At 44.5% G+C, this 16,018-nt stretch overlaps 1 long non-coding RNA gene across 1 annotated transcript in view; it reads right to left on the reverse strand.

Moving 5' to 3' along the window:
- Window positions 1–4,436: 4,436 nt before the first annotated feature.
- Window positions 4,437–16,018, reverse strand: part of LOC136793492 (uncharacterized) — a 110,497-nt gene continuing 98,915 nt past the window's right edge. The window contains exons 2-3 of the long non-coding RNA XR_010838781.1: window positions 7,926–8,018; window positions 4,437–4,521 (exon numbers count right to left, since the gene is read on the reverse strand). This is a non-coding gene — a long non-coding RNA (uncharacterized lncRNA). The remainder of the gene's footprint in view (window positions 4,522–7,925; window positions 8,019–16,018) is intronic.

Below are 16,018 nucleotides of genomic sequence, written 5' to 3' on the forward strand. Positions count from 1 at the left end.
TATATATATATATTCTTGTACAGATCCTCTTCCCATGTAAATTATTGCAGAGTGTTCTGGTGACCTCCCTTGCTATATGGTCGGTCTGTTTGATATATATATTTAATACGTATTTGTACACATATGGTGACACTAATCTTAATTTATCCATTCCCCCCACCTTTCATTTTACTTAAGCTTAGTTTGTTTTCTAAGTGTGTGAGTGTCTTTCTTTGTGGAAATATGTTCATTTGTGTCAGCTGTTAGATAACGCCTATAGGTGATGTCATACGGTATGCCTTTTGCTTTCCGACTTAACTCATGTTCTGTGATGATCTCTAGGCTCATCTCGGGTGCCTCAAAGAGCAGTGTTTCCTTGTTTTCCATGGCTAATACTCCACTCTGTCCACGGACCAGCTCTTCTTATCCATTCATCTGTTGATGGACATTTGGGTTGCTTCGGTGTCTTGGCTACTGTGAAAACTCGTGGAGTGCAGCTCTTGCAGCCCGTCTTCTCAGGTGAGAGGCTCGGCTGTGGGTGTTCTGGATGGAAGGGTGGCTCAATTTTTAATTGAAAACGCAGCTCCTTTCGGTTCTCATTATTGGCTGTTACAACTAGACATGTCCTCCGCAGACAGAGGGAACAGAGTTCTCTAAAACCCCTTCAGCATTTATTGTTTGTAGTCTTTTGGCTGACGGTAGTTAACTTGGGTGAGCTGAAAGCTTTTTGTAGCTTAGAGGAGTCTGATCATTCCTGAGGTTGAGCTTTTCTCCATTTTGCTTTTTTTGATAAAGAGTGAGTAAAACTTACCTCTATCATACTATCTCTTTGACACATTTGCCTGCTTTGAAATTTTTTGGCCACGGCCGAGCTCAGGACATTTTTTTTTTTTGAGGGCAGGTGTCTTTTAGAGGCCTGAGTCCTTGTGAATGTTAAGTGACCCATAGCTATGCGTTTGAAGCCGCTCTTGCGGGCAACGGCCACAAGGCGGCAGCATTTCTCCATTTCCAACTCTGGGTTTTCCTGCAACAGAGGCTTCCTGGAAATTGTGTTAGTAGGCTGCAAATGAGAGTGCAGTGTGTCAGGGCAAACCCCCAAGAGCTTATATCTCCTTACTTCTTGTGTGTTTTTTAAAATTTAATTGTTATCTAGTATCACAGCCAATTGGATAAAAATGTGGTGTGTGTTCTAGGTGTACTGCATCTGGTTCATCATATGTATGTATCAATCTATTCATCTTTGGATCCTTTCCCGTGTAGGTTATTACAGAGTGTTGAGTCGACCTCTCTTGGTATTCCTTAGGTATTTTGTGATTATATATTTCATATGTATCAGTACATGTCTGTAAACCCCCATATCCAAATTCATACATTCCTTACACCTTTCCACTTGGTTAAGCATAGTTGGTTTTCTGCATCTATGCACGGCCTTGTCTTGGAAATGCCTTCATGGGTATCAATGTTGAAGTAACAGCTATAAGTGATGTCATAGGATATTTCTATTTCGGTTTCTTTCGTACTTCCTTTTGGGTGGGTATCTCTAGATCCTTCTACGGTGGTGCCAGCGGCACTGTTGCATGCTCTTCCGTGGCTCATGTTCCATTGTGCACATGGGCCCCTTTCTTCTTGGTGCATTGTTCTGTTGATGGACATTTGGGTTTCTTCCAAGTCTTGGCTATGGTACATGTTGCTGCAGTGCAGGATGGCCAGCCTGTGTCTTTTTGATTTTGGTCTACTCGGGAGATAGGCCCATCAGTGGGCCTACCCGATTACAGGTTAGCGCAATTTTTACCTTTCAACGCACCTCCACGGTGTTCTCACTACTAGCTGTTCCCAGGTTACGTCCCAGCGGCCGCTAGAGGGCACAGAGTTCTCTAAAACACCTTGAGCATTTATTCTTTGTAGACTCTGTGGCTGATGATCATTCTGACGACGGTGGGTGAACGTTTCTGTCGACTGGATTTGCATGGCTTTATTAATTCCTGATGTTGAGCATTTTTCCATGCCCTTTTATTTATCACAAGAGAAAGAAAGAAAGAGAAGACAAAATGTGCACAAAATATGCCTCTTGAGATTGTCGTTTTGAAATGTGCACGTCTTTTGAGTTGTTTTCCTCGATGGACGACCCAAGAATCGTTTTTGAGGGCAGGTGTCATTTATAGGCCTGCAATGATTTTGAATATCAAGTGACCATTAGCACTGGGTTTAAAGCTGCTGTTTTGAGAAACGGCCACAAGGCGGCAGCAGGTCTCCTTTACCAAACCTGGTTACTCGGGCAACAGAGCCTCCGTGGAAGTCGTATTCTAGGTTGTCAATTAGAATGGACTGTGCCAGGAAAAAGCCCCTTATGTTTGTGCCTCACGACTGACTTGTTCGTTTTTTAATTCAATGTTTATTGTTTCTCACAGCAAGTTTGATTACAATGTTTTGCTTGTTGTAGGTGTGAAAGATGTGGCTCTTTTACACATAAACATGTATCTAGTCTTCTTTGGATCCTTTTCCCATGTAGCTTATGACACAATGTTGAGTACTCTTCTCTTGGTATTCCGTAGGCCTTTGGTGATTTTGTATTTCACCTGTGTTTGTATCTCTGTCTTAAACCCAATTTCCTAATGTACACAATTCTCACACCTGTCCATGGGTGAACCATAAATCTGTTTATTGCATCTGTGATTGCCTTTCTCTGTGGAAATATCTTCAGTGATATCAATTTTTAGGGAACACCTATAACTGATATCGTAGGCTATGTATCTTTCGCTCTGTGACTTACTGCAAGGTGCGTGATGAACTCTAGCCTCACCGATGGTGCCGTTGATGGCATTGTTTCCTTTTGTTCCTTGGCTAATATTCCATCTGTTCAGGTCCCTGTTCTTCTTTGTCCACTCATCTGTTGATGGACTTTCTGCTTGCTTCCATGTCCTGGCTATTGTAATACTCCTGCAATGCAGATTTGCCTGCCTGTGTCTTTCCACTTCTGTCTTCTTTCTTAGGTTATAGGCCCACGAGTGGGCCTGCTGGATCATATCGTAACTCAGTGTTTACCTTGTAAAGGCACCTCCATTCTGTTCCCATTAGTGCCTCTTACCAGGTGAAGTCCTGTGGCGAGCATTGCCCTCTGAGGAAGGCGCCACTAAGACCCTCCTAAGCCTCAGGGCCCGACTGTACTCTCCTTGGTATGCATCCTGGACTTTATGGTATGAACATACAAAAGGAGATGGCCTTTGGCCAAATCGCTCCAGGGACCTGCTCAGTTACTGGGAGTCCCTGGTTGTTCCCTAAAGCTAGGAAAAGCAACCCTGGAGGGGAAATTGGTGCCTTTGAGGGAGAAGCCGAGCAGCCAACCAACCAGCTGATGCTGATAAGGTGTGACTAAGCCGAGAAGCCAACCAACCAGATGATGCCGATAAGGCGTGACGAAGCAAAGTCCCTGCTTTAGGGGTATATATACGGCTAGGCTTTGTTATTAAACTTGCCTTGCAAGCGTCAGTTGCTTGTGCTCTTCTGATCCCATACCTTGGTGCGTGCAGTTCCCTACCCCGTCTCGTCGGTTGTTGCTACACTTTGAGGACCCGCCGCGGCTGGCGGCAAAGTCCCACTTAACCTAGAGGGTATGCACTTCTCCACAACCCCTTCAGCATGAATTGTTGGTAGTCTTGTTGCTGATGTTTCTTCTGACTGGTGTGAGCCGATACCTCTGTGGTTGGATTTGCATGCGTCTCATAAAGCCTTGAAATTGAGCTTTCAGGGATGTCCTTTTTTTCTTCAAACTGTGTGTGTAGCTTACCTCATCACATTCTTTTCTTGAACTATGGGCCGCCTTTTGAAATATTTTGGCCACTACCTCCCTCAAGACATTTTGAGGGCAGGTTTCATTGACAGCCCTCCAGGACTTGTGCACACGAAGTGACCATTAGCACGGGTTTTCAAGCTGCCGTTGCAGGTAACGGCCAGAGGGCTGCAGCATTTCTGCGTTTGCCACTCTGGTAACTAGTGAAACAGACCTTCCTGCCAGTGGTGTTCCTCGGTTATCAATGACGGTGGGATGTGTCTGGAGAAACCCCCCAAAGCTGATGTCTCCTTACTTATATCTGTTTTTAAAATGGAATTGCTACTTTTCACTGGAGTACTCTTCCATTGTGTCCATGGACCACTGCTCCTTTCTGCATTCCTCTGTGGCTGGGCATTTTCATTGCTTCCAAGTGTTGGCTATGGTAAACATTGCTGGATTGCAGGATTGCCAGCCCGTGTCTTTTTGATTCTCATCCTCTCAGGTGATAGACCCAGCAGTGGCTATGCTTGATTGAACGGTCGCTCAATGTTGACCCTTTCCAGGCAACTCCACTGTGTTTTCCTTAGGGGCTCTTACCACGTCCCACTTAGAACCGAGGGTACGCATTTCTTCACCACCCCGTCAGCATTTCTTGTTTGCAGAAGTTTTGCTGCTGGCCATGCTGAGTCGTGTGACATGATAGGTTTTTGTAACGTGTATTTTCGTGTCTAATAATTCCTAAGGTTCAGCATTTTTCCACGCCTTTTTTTATTCTGTTAAACAAAAACAGAAAAAAAAAAAAAAAAACCGTGAGTACAATAAACCTCTCGAAATTGTCTTCTTGGAAGGTTGCCCTCTTTCGACTTTTTTGGTCGATTTCTGACCCCAGGATTTTGTTTTGGAGGGCAGGTGTCATTTACAAGCCTGCAATGGGTGTGAATATTGAGTGACCATTAGCACTGACTTTAAAGCTGCTGCTGTGGGAAACGGCCACAAGGCGTCAGCATTGCTACATTCCCACATCTGGTTACTAGGGCAGCAGAGCCTTCTGGAAGTCCTGTTCCCAGGTTGTCAATTAGAATGGAATGTGCCAGAAAAAAACCCCAGAAGTGTATGTCACATTACTTCTTGTTCGCTCTTTTAATTTGTTTAAATCGGGGTAATGATTAGAATACTGTTGGTCCTATATGTACAGAATCTGGTTCATTTGTACGTTTTATATATATATATATATTCTTGTACAGATCCTCTTCCCATGTAAATTATTGCAGAGTGTTCTGGTGACCTCCCTTGCTATATGGTCGGTCTGTTTGATATATATATTTAATACGTATTTGTACACATATGGTGACACTAATCTTAATTTATCCATTCCCCCCACCTTTCATTTTACTTAAGCTTAGTTTGTTTTCTAAGTGTGTGAGTGTCTTTCTTTGTGGAAATATGTTCATTTGTGTCAGCTGTTAGATAACGCCTATACGTGATGTCATACGGTATGCCTTTTGCTTTCCGACTTAACTCATGTTCTGTGATGATCTCTAGGCTCATCTCGGGTGCCTCAAAGAGCAGTGTTTCCTTGTTTTCCATGGCTAATACTCCACTCTGTCCACGGACCAGCTCTTCTTATCCATTCATCTGTTGATGGACATTTGGGTTGCTTCGGTGTCTTGGCTACTGTGAAAACTCGTGGAGTGCAGCTCTTGCAGCCCGTCTTCTCAGGTGAGAGGCTCGGCTGTGGGTGTTCTGGATGGAAGGGTGGCTCAATTTTTAATTGAAAACGCAGCTCCTTTCGGTTCTCATTATTGGCTGTTACAACTAGACATGTCCTCCGCAGACAGAGGGAACAGAGTTCTCTAAAACCCCTTCAGCATTTATTGTTTGTAGTCTTTTGGCTGACGGTAGTTAACTTGGGTGAGCTGAAAGCTTTTTGTAGCTTAGAGGAGTCTGATCATTCCTGAGGTTGAGCTTTTCTCCATTTTGCTTTTTTTGATAAAGAGTGAGTAAAACTTACCTCTATCATACTATCTCTTTGACACATTTGCCTGCTTTGAAATTTTTTGGCCACGGCCGAGCTCAGGACATTTTTTTTTTTTGAGGGCAGGTGTCTTTTAGAGGCCTGAGTCCTTGTGAATGTTAAGTGACCCATAGCTATGCGTTTGAAGCCGCTCTTGCGGGCAACGGCCACAAGGCGGCAGCATTTCTCCATTTCCAACTCTGGGTTTTCCTGCAACAGAGGCTTCCTGGAAATTGTGTTAGTAGGCTGCAAATGAGAGTGCAGTGTGTCAGGGCAAACCCCCAAGAGCTTATATCTCCTTACTTCTTGTGTGTTTTTTAAAATTTAATTGTTATCTAGTATCACAGCCAATTGGATAAAAATGTGGTGTGTGTTCTAGGTGTACTGCATCTGGTTCATCATATGTATGTATCAATCTATTCATCTTTGGATCCTTTCCCGTGTAGGTTATTACAGAGTGTTGAGTAGACCTCTCTCTGTATTCCTTAGGTGTTTTTTGATTATGTCTTTCATATGTATCAGTACTTATCTGTTAACCCCCATATCCTAATTCATGCATTCCTTACAGATGAAATGAGAATTCTCCACATTATACTAGTCATTTCAGAGAGTGGGAAAGGATGGCAAGTGGTAAAATATTATCTTTTCCCTTAATCTTTTTAAATTTCCCTTGTTACAACATAGGATTATTATCCCTGAATCATAATTCTGTCAGTACACCAGTATAGAGATTATTTCTTAATAGTTAGGTGAGAACCATTTCCTTCTGTTTTTGAGAAAAATTCTGCTACCTCCTTTCAGTAATGGCACTCTTCCCCAAATCAACGGTTTAACAAGGGAGATGGAAGCAGAATAATCATGCAAATACAAAACAATACAACAGCAAGAGAAAATGTCTAACTTCCAATAAGAGCTCAATTTAGAAGAGGGTTTATATCTTCAGAACAAAAGCATGCCTCCTTGACTTGCTAACCAGTCAAAATCTGTGTATTCTACAGAAAATCTGTGATGTTATTCCCATAAAACTACCCTTTACTGCTTCTGCCTCCAATAGATTTCCTAAGCACTAGTGTTTTAATGTACAGGTTACAAACAAAATCCTAATGAGATTTATTTATAATGTGTGTGTTATTTGTCTTATCCTAGCGTCTATATTCTTCTCCATTCCTGGAGTCGAAATAATATTACTTTACCTGCTAAGTGATATCGGGAGAGTGGGAGAGGTTTCATAAATACCCCAACCCTAAAGCATACCCTAAACCTAACCCATACACTAACGCTAACCCATAGACATACCTTAAACTATACCCTAATCCTAACCCGTGCCCTAACCCTAAACTTAACTCTAACCTGTACGCTAATCCTAACTCGTACACTAACACGTATCCATACCCCAATCTTTACCCTAATCCTAACCTGTGCCCTAACCCTAACCCAAATGCTTAAACCTAAGCCATACCCTAATCCTAAACCGTGCCCTAACCCTAACTGACCCTTTCCCTAAGTAAGCCCTGACACTGTCCCGAAGTGAGGCCCTGAGGTTGTCCCTAACTCACATCCTCATGCTAGGCCTAACCCTGGCCTTGTCATTGTCCCTAACAAAGGCCCTGACCCTAGTCTTAGCCTAGGCCTTGATATTTGGTCTATCTCAGGTTCTGATGCTGTCCCTAACTAAGGCCCTAAAGCTGTCCCTAACATCAGCCTTGCTGCCGCCAATAACTAACGTGCTGACACTATCCTGAGCTAATATCTTGATCCATCTCTTACCATGGTCCTGACACTGTCCTTACTAAAGTCCTGATGCCATCCCAAAGTGTGCATCCCCTTAGGAATTCAGCAGAATAAGCCTGAAACCTGGTCTGGAACTGGCACTTCAGAGAGATTTCGTAGCAAGTTGTCTAATTCTACCTAAGTAGGTTTTAACTTCTGATGTAGTATTGACATATCCATAACAGGAGCTACTGAACACTACACATATGTCTCATCTTTCTAATAGTATCTGATCTAAAGTCACTGTTTGAAATTTAATAGTTAAGATAGGAGTCCTTGAAAACGTACGGTTGCAGCTACCAGCAGACATTGTTTTCAGAATGGCTAGTGGCATCCTGAGTCTGATGTAGCTCAGAAATTCAATTTCAACAATACAGTTATGCGGGGACTTACCTGGTGGCTCAATGGTTAAGACTTCGCCTTCTAACACAGAGGGTGCCAGTTTGAGCCCTGGGCAGGGAGCTAAGATCTCACATGCCTCGTGGCCTAAAAACCAAAACATGAAACAATATTGTAACAAATTCAATAGACTTAAAAAATGGTCCACATCCAAAAAAAACTTAAAAAGAAAACAGAAAAAGAATTCAGGAATGCATCTAAATCACATCTACAAAGGTCACTTAGGTTTATCTTGGATGTCTGAACCATAGTTACTACTCCTTTTTGACTGTAAAATGCATTCCCTTCCTCAATGCCAAAGCAGATGTACAATTCGTATCTAAAAGGCCACAAAACAGGCCACTCTGGTCAGTATAATTTAAGTTAAACCATGTATAAGCCAGAGAGATTTCCTCACACCTCAATACGTGAAGTTTTTTTCCTTTTGATTCCAAGTCTTTCAATAGAAAGCACTGATGATCAAAATGTCAATCCCTCAGTGCCAGAATGATTCAGCTGTTTGGCCCTGGTGTAGATCATGTCCCTCAGTGCTAGGCCTCCTTGTTATTTGCCTAGTTAATCCACTTTGGGGGAATACTGATCAGGTATCGTGAACATGCTCAGAGGTATGTTAATGACAAAACGCTTTCTATAGGCCATACATTTTATTATTCATACCCAATTGTCACACAAGCATTGTACATGTGCTTTTAGCAGTAGACCTAAAGCAAACAGTGATACATCATGAGTCATTACATTCTGATAACTTCACTATGTAATTTTCCTTTCCTCTTAAACATCGGGGCAAAATGAAGCCAACACAGTAACTTTCATAAATACACACTTCAATACAGAGGTGTCATTTATCCAATTGCTCCAAGTCCTAAGTAGCTTGAGGGGAAGGACTTCCAATTTTACCAGGACATACTAGATTTTTAGGAATTCCATGTAATTTAATATACTAATCAAACATTTCTCTCTGAGATAGCTCAAGGGCCTTCTAAAGCATCCCAAAGTTAGCTGGAGATCAAAAGAACGGTTAGAATTGGCCAAAAAACACTTATTCACTGAACCAAAGTAAAGAGATTTCAAACAAAAATACAGATCACAGACACAGGCAAAGGAACTCACCAGCTGTTCACAATCAAAAGCAGCATTCTAAGAAAACTTTGGAGGGAGAAACAAAATGCAGGCTTGCCCTAACCCACTTCCAACAAAATCCATCTTAGAATATCGTGGTCAGGCACAACTCTTCCCTCCATGTTCCCTTTTCACAAATGTTCACCACCTTCTGTATCCATCTTATGTTGTCCCTTATTTTTTTCTGCATTCAGACACAACGAGCTCTAGTACAAAGTGACTTTCTTTTCTCTTTGTACCATCAGCCTGTTACCTAGCCGCTCACCTTCTTTATTACGTAGTTTCATAAATGCTTGAACGTATGGAATTTCTTTTGTCTTTCTCCTCCTGTGACAAAATAACTCTAGCTGAAGGATAGTATAGTCATTTAGGCTATCATTCAAAGACCACCTTTCCTCATTTTTCAAGAATGTATCCATACATTGGCCAGACAAAATTACAATAGAATTTCATTCTTTTCTTACTCTTAGGTTTACAACTATAGGTTGACCAGTCTGCCAGGATTTTGCCCATTGGCTCTCAGATGGAACTGAAGAAGAAGCACTTCTTACGTTTGAACCATGGAACACTCACACCACGGACTAAGAACACAACAAAATCCTAAACACCAATGGAAGCCTCACACCAAAGGAACCAGAAACCAAAGAGAAACCAACAACCAAACAGCACAAGACTCAAATCAGCTTCCAAGTCTCAACTTAGCCTGTGACCTCTGTCCAAGTGGTTCACCTTCCAAATGAGATTTCCTGGAATGAAAAGTCACCCAAATGGGAACCAAGGTTCCCCCAAATGTACAGGGCTAAAAGGACCTCAGACTGCTTGCCAGGGGAGTTACCACACACTGGCTGAGGTGCTGCAACATCCCAAATGCTATTTTTCTGGTTCCCCAAAATAATCCCTTGGAGTAGGACATTCAGGGCAGTCCAGGCAGGAGGAACAGAGGAACGTCCTCAAGGCAAAGACGGCCTCGGCAGCTGCTAGGGTGGTTCCTCTTCCACCATCTACTCCTGCCCTAGAGTTCTAACTGCTGGGATGACTGGGGCTTGGCCTTTCCAGGCAAGGGTCCCAGGTGGTTTGGCCTCTAAAGGAATTCTCCAACCTTACACTCTCTCGAAAGAGACTAGTGTGGAGAAAATCTCAGTGTCCGATCAAGTCAGGGGACCCACAGGGGGATCCCCAAGTCAGCCCCACATTGGGTACTAAATTTGATGTCGAAAACTCAACCTCTGTGCACCAGTGCCAAATCAAATCTCAGAGAGAGAGGTTTGCAGGAAGTAGAGAAGAATAGCTTTACTCCTTTGGCAGCCAAAGGGGGACACAGAAAACTCCGACCCTCAAAAACCGTGTGTCCCAATGCAGGAGGATCTGGTGAGGAGTTTTACAGCAATGGTTTAAGGAGACAGGTATCCTAAGGATTACTGTGTGTACAGGGCCTTAACTAAATATAACCTGACCTCAGATGGTCTCTTGAGGACCTTCTCTGGAATGAAGACTAAAATCTTCTATTTTGTGGGGGGGTTTAGGTTGCTAAAGAGCCCAAAGATGCTCTTAACTGTATCCCTTGAGGCAAAACCAGAATCTTGGCCCAAGGCTGCACTGTTCATTCTATTCTGTTCTTCTTTGGTCTGTGCAGTCCCTCCTTTCCATGATTAGCAACTGTTCGAATCAGCCCTTTAGAACTCAGGGAAGGTCTTGGAGTCTCTAGCATAACTAAGGCCCTGAAATTCTCCCTAACTCAGTCCCTGACGCTGTCTCTAACTAAGGCCCAGATGCCAACAATATCTAAAGCCCTGACATTATCCTGAGCTAATATCCTGACCCAGGTCTTACCAAGCTCCTGAAACTGACCCAAAGTAAGCCTTGATGCTGTCCATAAATGGGGGCATGAGGCTATCCCTAAAAGAATCCCTGATAATGTCTTCAAAGATCCTCACATTGATCCCACAGAGGCCCTTATGCTGCTCCTAAGACATGTCCTGACAGTGGCACTAACTCAGGCCCTAAAGACAGGCCTCACTTAGGCCCTTTAGCTGTACTTTAGATAGGCTCTGACGCTATCTGTATACAAAACGCTGGAAGACGTCCGGATTTAGGGCCCTGTCACTGGGCCTAACTAAGGTCCTGATGCTCTCAATAATTTTTTGGCACTATGCCTGGAACGGACCTAACTCTGTCCCAAGCTAATGTCGGGCATCTTTTCCTAACTGAAACCCTAATACACTCCATGACAAAGGCACAGACTAATCCTAACTAAGGCCTTAACACTATATCTCACTACGGCCCAGAATCTGTCCCTAATGGTCCCTGCTGCAAACAATAACTAAAATGCGGACACTGTCCTGAGATAATTTCCTGACACATTTCTATGAACCATCCTGACTGTCCCAAAAAAAGCCCTGTCGGTATCCTTAAGTGAAGACCTGAGGCTGTGCCTAACTCAGGCCCTGAAGCTTTCCTTAACCGAGGCCTTGATTCTGTGACTCACTCAAGCCCTGCTCATGTCTCACTATAACCTTTCGCTGACCCAACCAAGGCCCTGATGCTGCTCCTAAGTCATGCCCTGACAGTGTCTGCAGCTAGGGGGCTGACGCTAGGCCTCACTCAGGCCTTGACGTTCTACATAAGTCAGGACTGAATCGGTCCCTACCCAAAACACTGACCCAGATCCTAAATTAGGCCTTGATTCTCTAAGTAATTAAGGTCGTGACACCAAATCTAGGTCATTAAATGACACTACCCCTAGACCTTAATCTAATCTTGACTTTAGCTAATGTCAAGTTTAGAAAAAGAGATTCTTTACGATGAAATTCTTTCATCATATGAATATTGCTTTCTTAAAACAATAATTTTTAAACTCTTGTTAACCTTAAACAAAGTGTACTCAACTGCTGTGGAATATTCCTTCATAGCAGCGTGCATGGTTCACTTTTACATTCTTGTGTGTTGGCCTTCAGGGTTCTTGCAGGAATGGCTCCTCTTATGCTAACTAAATCATCCCTGATGCTGAACATAAATAAGGCGCTGAAATTACTCCCGATGCTGTGAACCGCTCCCTAACTACGGCCTGGAGACTCGTGCTAACCCAGGCGCTGACACTGTCCCTAACCAAGACCCTGACATTACACGTAACTCGGACCCTGACACTACTCCTAGCTCACTCCCTGACACTATACCTAACAAAGGCCATAATGATATTCCTAACTCAGACCCTGACACTGACTCTAACTAAGGCCCTACTGCCGCCAATATCTAAAGTCCTGATGCTATCCTGAGTTAATATCCTGACCCAGGTCTTACCAAGGTCCTGAAACTGACCCAAAGTAAGCCTTGATGCTGTCCGAAAATGAGGTCCTGAGGCTCTCCCTAACAGAGGCCCTGATAATGTCTTTAATGAAGACCCTCAGGCTGATCCCACAGAGGCCCTTCTGCTGCTCCTAAGTCATGCCCTGACACTTTCCCTAACTCAGATCCTAAAGATAGGCCTCACTTAGGCACTTGGGCTGTACCTTACTTAGGCTCTGATGCTGTCCTTATATGAAGCCAGGGCAGTGGTCGTGATTTAGGGCCTGACTCTGGTCCTAAGTCAGGCCCCGATGCTCTCAATAACTAAGGTTTTAACGCTTTCTCTTGGTCGTTTCCTGACACTATCCCTGGCCCGGAACCTGACTCTGTCCCAAGCTCATGTCCTGCATCTTATCCTAAATGAAACCCTAACACTCTCCGTAACTAGGGCCCTGAATAATCCTGCCTAAGGCCTTGACACGACTTCTCACTAAGGCCCGGAACCTGACATTGTCCCTAGAAAAGGCCCTGACTATACCTAACAAAGGCTATAATGCTAGTCCTAACTCAGGCCCTGACACTGTTTCTAACTAAAGCCCAGCTGCCGCCAATATCTAAAATCCTGATATTATCCTGAGTTAATATCCTGACCCAGGTCTTACTAAGGTCCTGAAACTGACCCAAAGTAAGCCTTGATGCTGTCTGAAAATGAGGCCCTGAGGCTCTCCCTAACAGAGGCCCTGAGAATGTCTTTAGTGAAGACCCTCACGCTGATGCCACAGAGGCCCTTCTGCTGCTCCTAAGTCATGCCCTGACAGTGTCCCGAACTCAGGCCCTAAAGATAAGCCTCACTTAGGCCCTTTGGCTGTACCTTCCTTATGCTCTGACGCTGTCTGTATAGGAAGCCCTGGCAGTGGTCCTGATTTAGGCCCTCACGCTGGTTCTAAGTAAGGCCCTGAGGCTCTCAATAACGAAGGTCTTCACGCTTTTCCTGGGTCATTTCGTGACGCTATCCCTGGCCCGGAACCTGACTCTGTCCCAAGCTCATGTCCTGCATCTTATCCTAAATGAAACCCTAATACTCTCCCTAACTAAGCCCTGACGAAACCTAACAAAGGCCTTCACACTATCTCTCACGAGCGCCCGGAATCTGTCCCTAATGGTCCCTGCTGCAATTAATAGCTAAAAAAAGGACACTGTCCTGAGCTAATATCCTGACACATTTCTAGCCACTGTCCTGATACTTTCCAAAAGAAAGCCTGTTGCCGTCCTTAAGTGAAGACCTGAGGCTGTTCCTAACTCAGGCCCTGAAGCTTTCCCTAACTGAGGCCTTGATTCTGTGACTAACACAGGCCCTGTTCATGTCTTTCACTATGACCTGCATGCTGACCCCACAAAGGCCCTGATGCTGTTCCTACGTCATGCCCTGACTGTGTCTCCAGCAGGTGGGCTGGCACTAGGCCTCACTCAGGCCTAGACGTTCTCCCTAAGTCAGGCTCTGACGATGTCCCTACCCGAAGCCCTGACACAGGTCCTAAATTAGGCCCTGTTTCTCTAAATAACTAAGGTCTTGACACCAACCCAGGTCATTTTCTGACACTATCCCTGGCTCGGATCATGAGTCTGTCCCAAGCTCATGTCCTGCATCTTATCCTAAATGAAACCCTAATAGTATCCCTAACTAAGCCCTGACTAATCCGAACAAAGGCCTTGACACTATCTCTCACTAAAGCCCGGAATCTGTCCCTAACATGGCACCTGTTGCAATCAATAACTAAAATCCGGACACTGTCCTGAGGTAATTTCCTGACACATTTCTATGCACGATCCTGACACTGTCCCAAACCGGTCGGTGTCTGTAAGTGAAGACCTGACACTGTGCCTAACTCAGGCCCTGAAGCTTTCCCTAAGTGAGGCCTTGATTCTGTGACTCACTCAAGGCCTGCTTATGTCTTTCACTATGACCTTTCGCTGACCCAACCAAGGTGTTTATGCTGCTCCTAAGTCGTACCCTGACTGTGTCTGCAGCTAGGGGGCTGACGCTAGGCCTCACTCAGGCCCTGACGTTCTCCATAAGTCAGGTCTGACGCTGTCCCTACCGAAAATCTTGACGCAGGTCCTAAATTTTAGGCCTTGATTCTCTAAGTAACTAAGGTCTTGACACCAAATCTAGGTCATTAACTGACACTACCCCTAGACCTTAATCTAATCTTGACTTTAGCTAATGTCAAGTTTAGGGAAAGAGATTCTTTACGATGAAATTCTTTCATCATATGAATATTGGTTTCTTAAAACAATAATTTTTAAACTCTTGTTAACCTTAAACAAAGTGTACTCAACTGCTGTGGAATATTCCTTCATAGCAGCGTGCATGGTTTACTTTTACATTCTTGTGTGTTGGCCTTCAGTGTTCTTGCAGGAATGGCTCCTCTTATGCTAACTAAATCATCCCTGATGCTGAACATAAATAAGGCGCTGAAATTACTCCCGATGCTCTGAACCTGTCCCTAACTACGGCCTGGAGACTCGTGCTAAACCAGGCCCTGACACTGTCCCAAACCAAGACCCTGACATTACACGTAACTCGGACCCTGACACTACTCCTAGCTCAGTCCCTGACACTATTACCTAACAAAGCCCATAATGATATTCCTAACTCAGACCCTGACACTGACTCTAACTAAGGCCCTACTGCCGCCAATATCTAAAGTCCTGATGCTATCCTGAGTTAATATCCTGACCCAGGTCTTACCAAGGTCTTGAAACTGACCCAAAGTAAGCCTTGATGCTGTCTGAAAATGAGGCCCTGAGGCTCTCCCTAACAGAGGCCCTGATAATGTCTTTAGTGAAGACCCTCACGCTGATGCCACAGAGGCCCTTCTGCTGCTCCTATGTCATTCCCTGACAGTGTCCCGAACTCAGGCCCTAAACATAAGCCTCACTTAGGCCCTTTGGCTGTACCTTCCTTATGCTCTGACGCTGTCTGTATAGGAAGCCCTGGCAGTGGTCCTGATTTAGGCCCTCACGCTGGTCCTAAGTAAGGCCCTGAGGCCCTCAATAACGAAGGTCTTCACGCTTTTCCTGGGTCATTTCGTGACGCTATCCCTGGCCCGGAACCTGACTCTGTCCCAAGCTCATGTCCTGCATCTTATCCTAAATGAAACCCTAATACTCTCCCTAACTAAGCCCTGACGAAACCTAACAAAGGCCTTCACACTATCTCTCACGAGCGCCCGGAATCTGTCCCTAATGGTCCCTGCTGCAATTAATAACTAAAAAAAGGACACTGTCCTGAGCTAATATCCTGACACATTTCTAGCCACTGTCCTGATACTTTCCAAAAGAAAGCCTGTTGCCGTCCTTAAGTGAAGACCTGAGGCTGTTCCTAACTCAGGCCCTGAAGCTTTCCCTAACTGAGGCCTTGATTCTGTGACTAACACAGGCCCTGTTCATGTCTTTCACTATGACCTGCATGCTGACCCCACAAAGGCCCTGATGCTGTTCCTACGTCATGCCCTGACTGTGTCTCCAGCAGGTGGGCTGGCACTAGGCCTCACTCAGGCCTAGACGTTCTCCCTAAGTCAGGCTCTGACGATGTCCCTACCCGAAGCCCTGACACAGGTCCTAAATTAGGCCCTGATTCTCTAAATAACTAAGGTCTTGACACCAACCCAGGTCATTTTCTG

Source organism: Kogia breviceps, unplaced genomic scaffold (assembly GCF_026419965.1).
Source record: "Kogia breviceps isolate mKogBre1 unplaced genomic scaffold, mKogBre1 haplotype 1 scaffold_89, whole genome shotgun sequence".
In the NCBI taxonomy this organism is placed as follows: Eukaryota; Metazoa; Chordata; class Mammalia; order Artiodactyla; family Physeteridae; genus Kogia; species Kogia breviceps.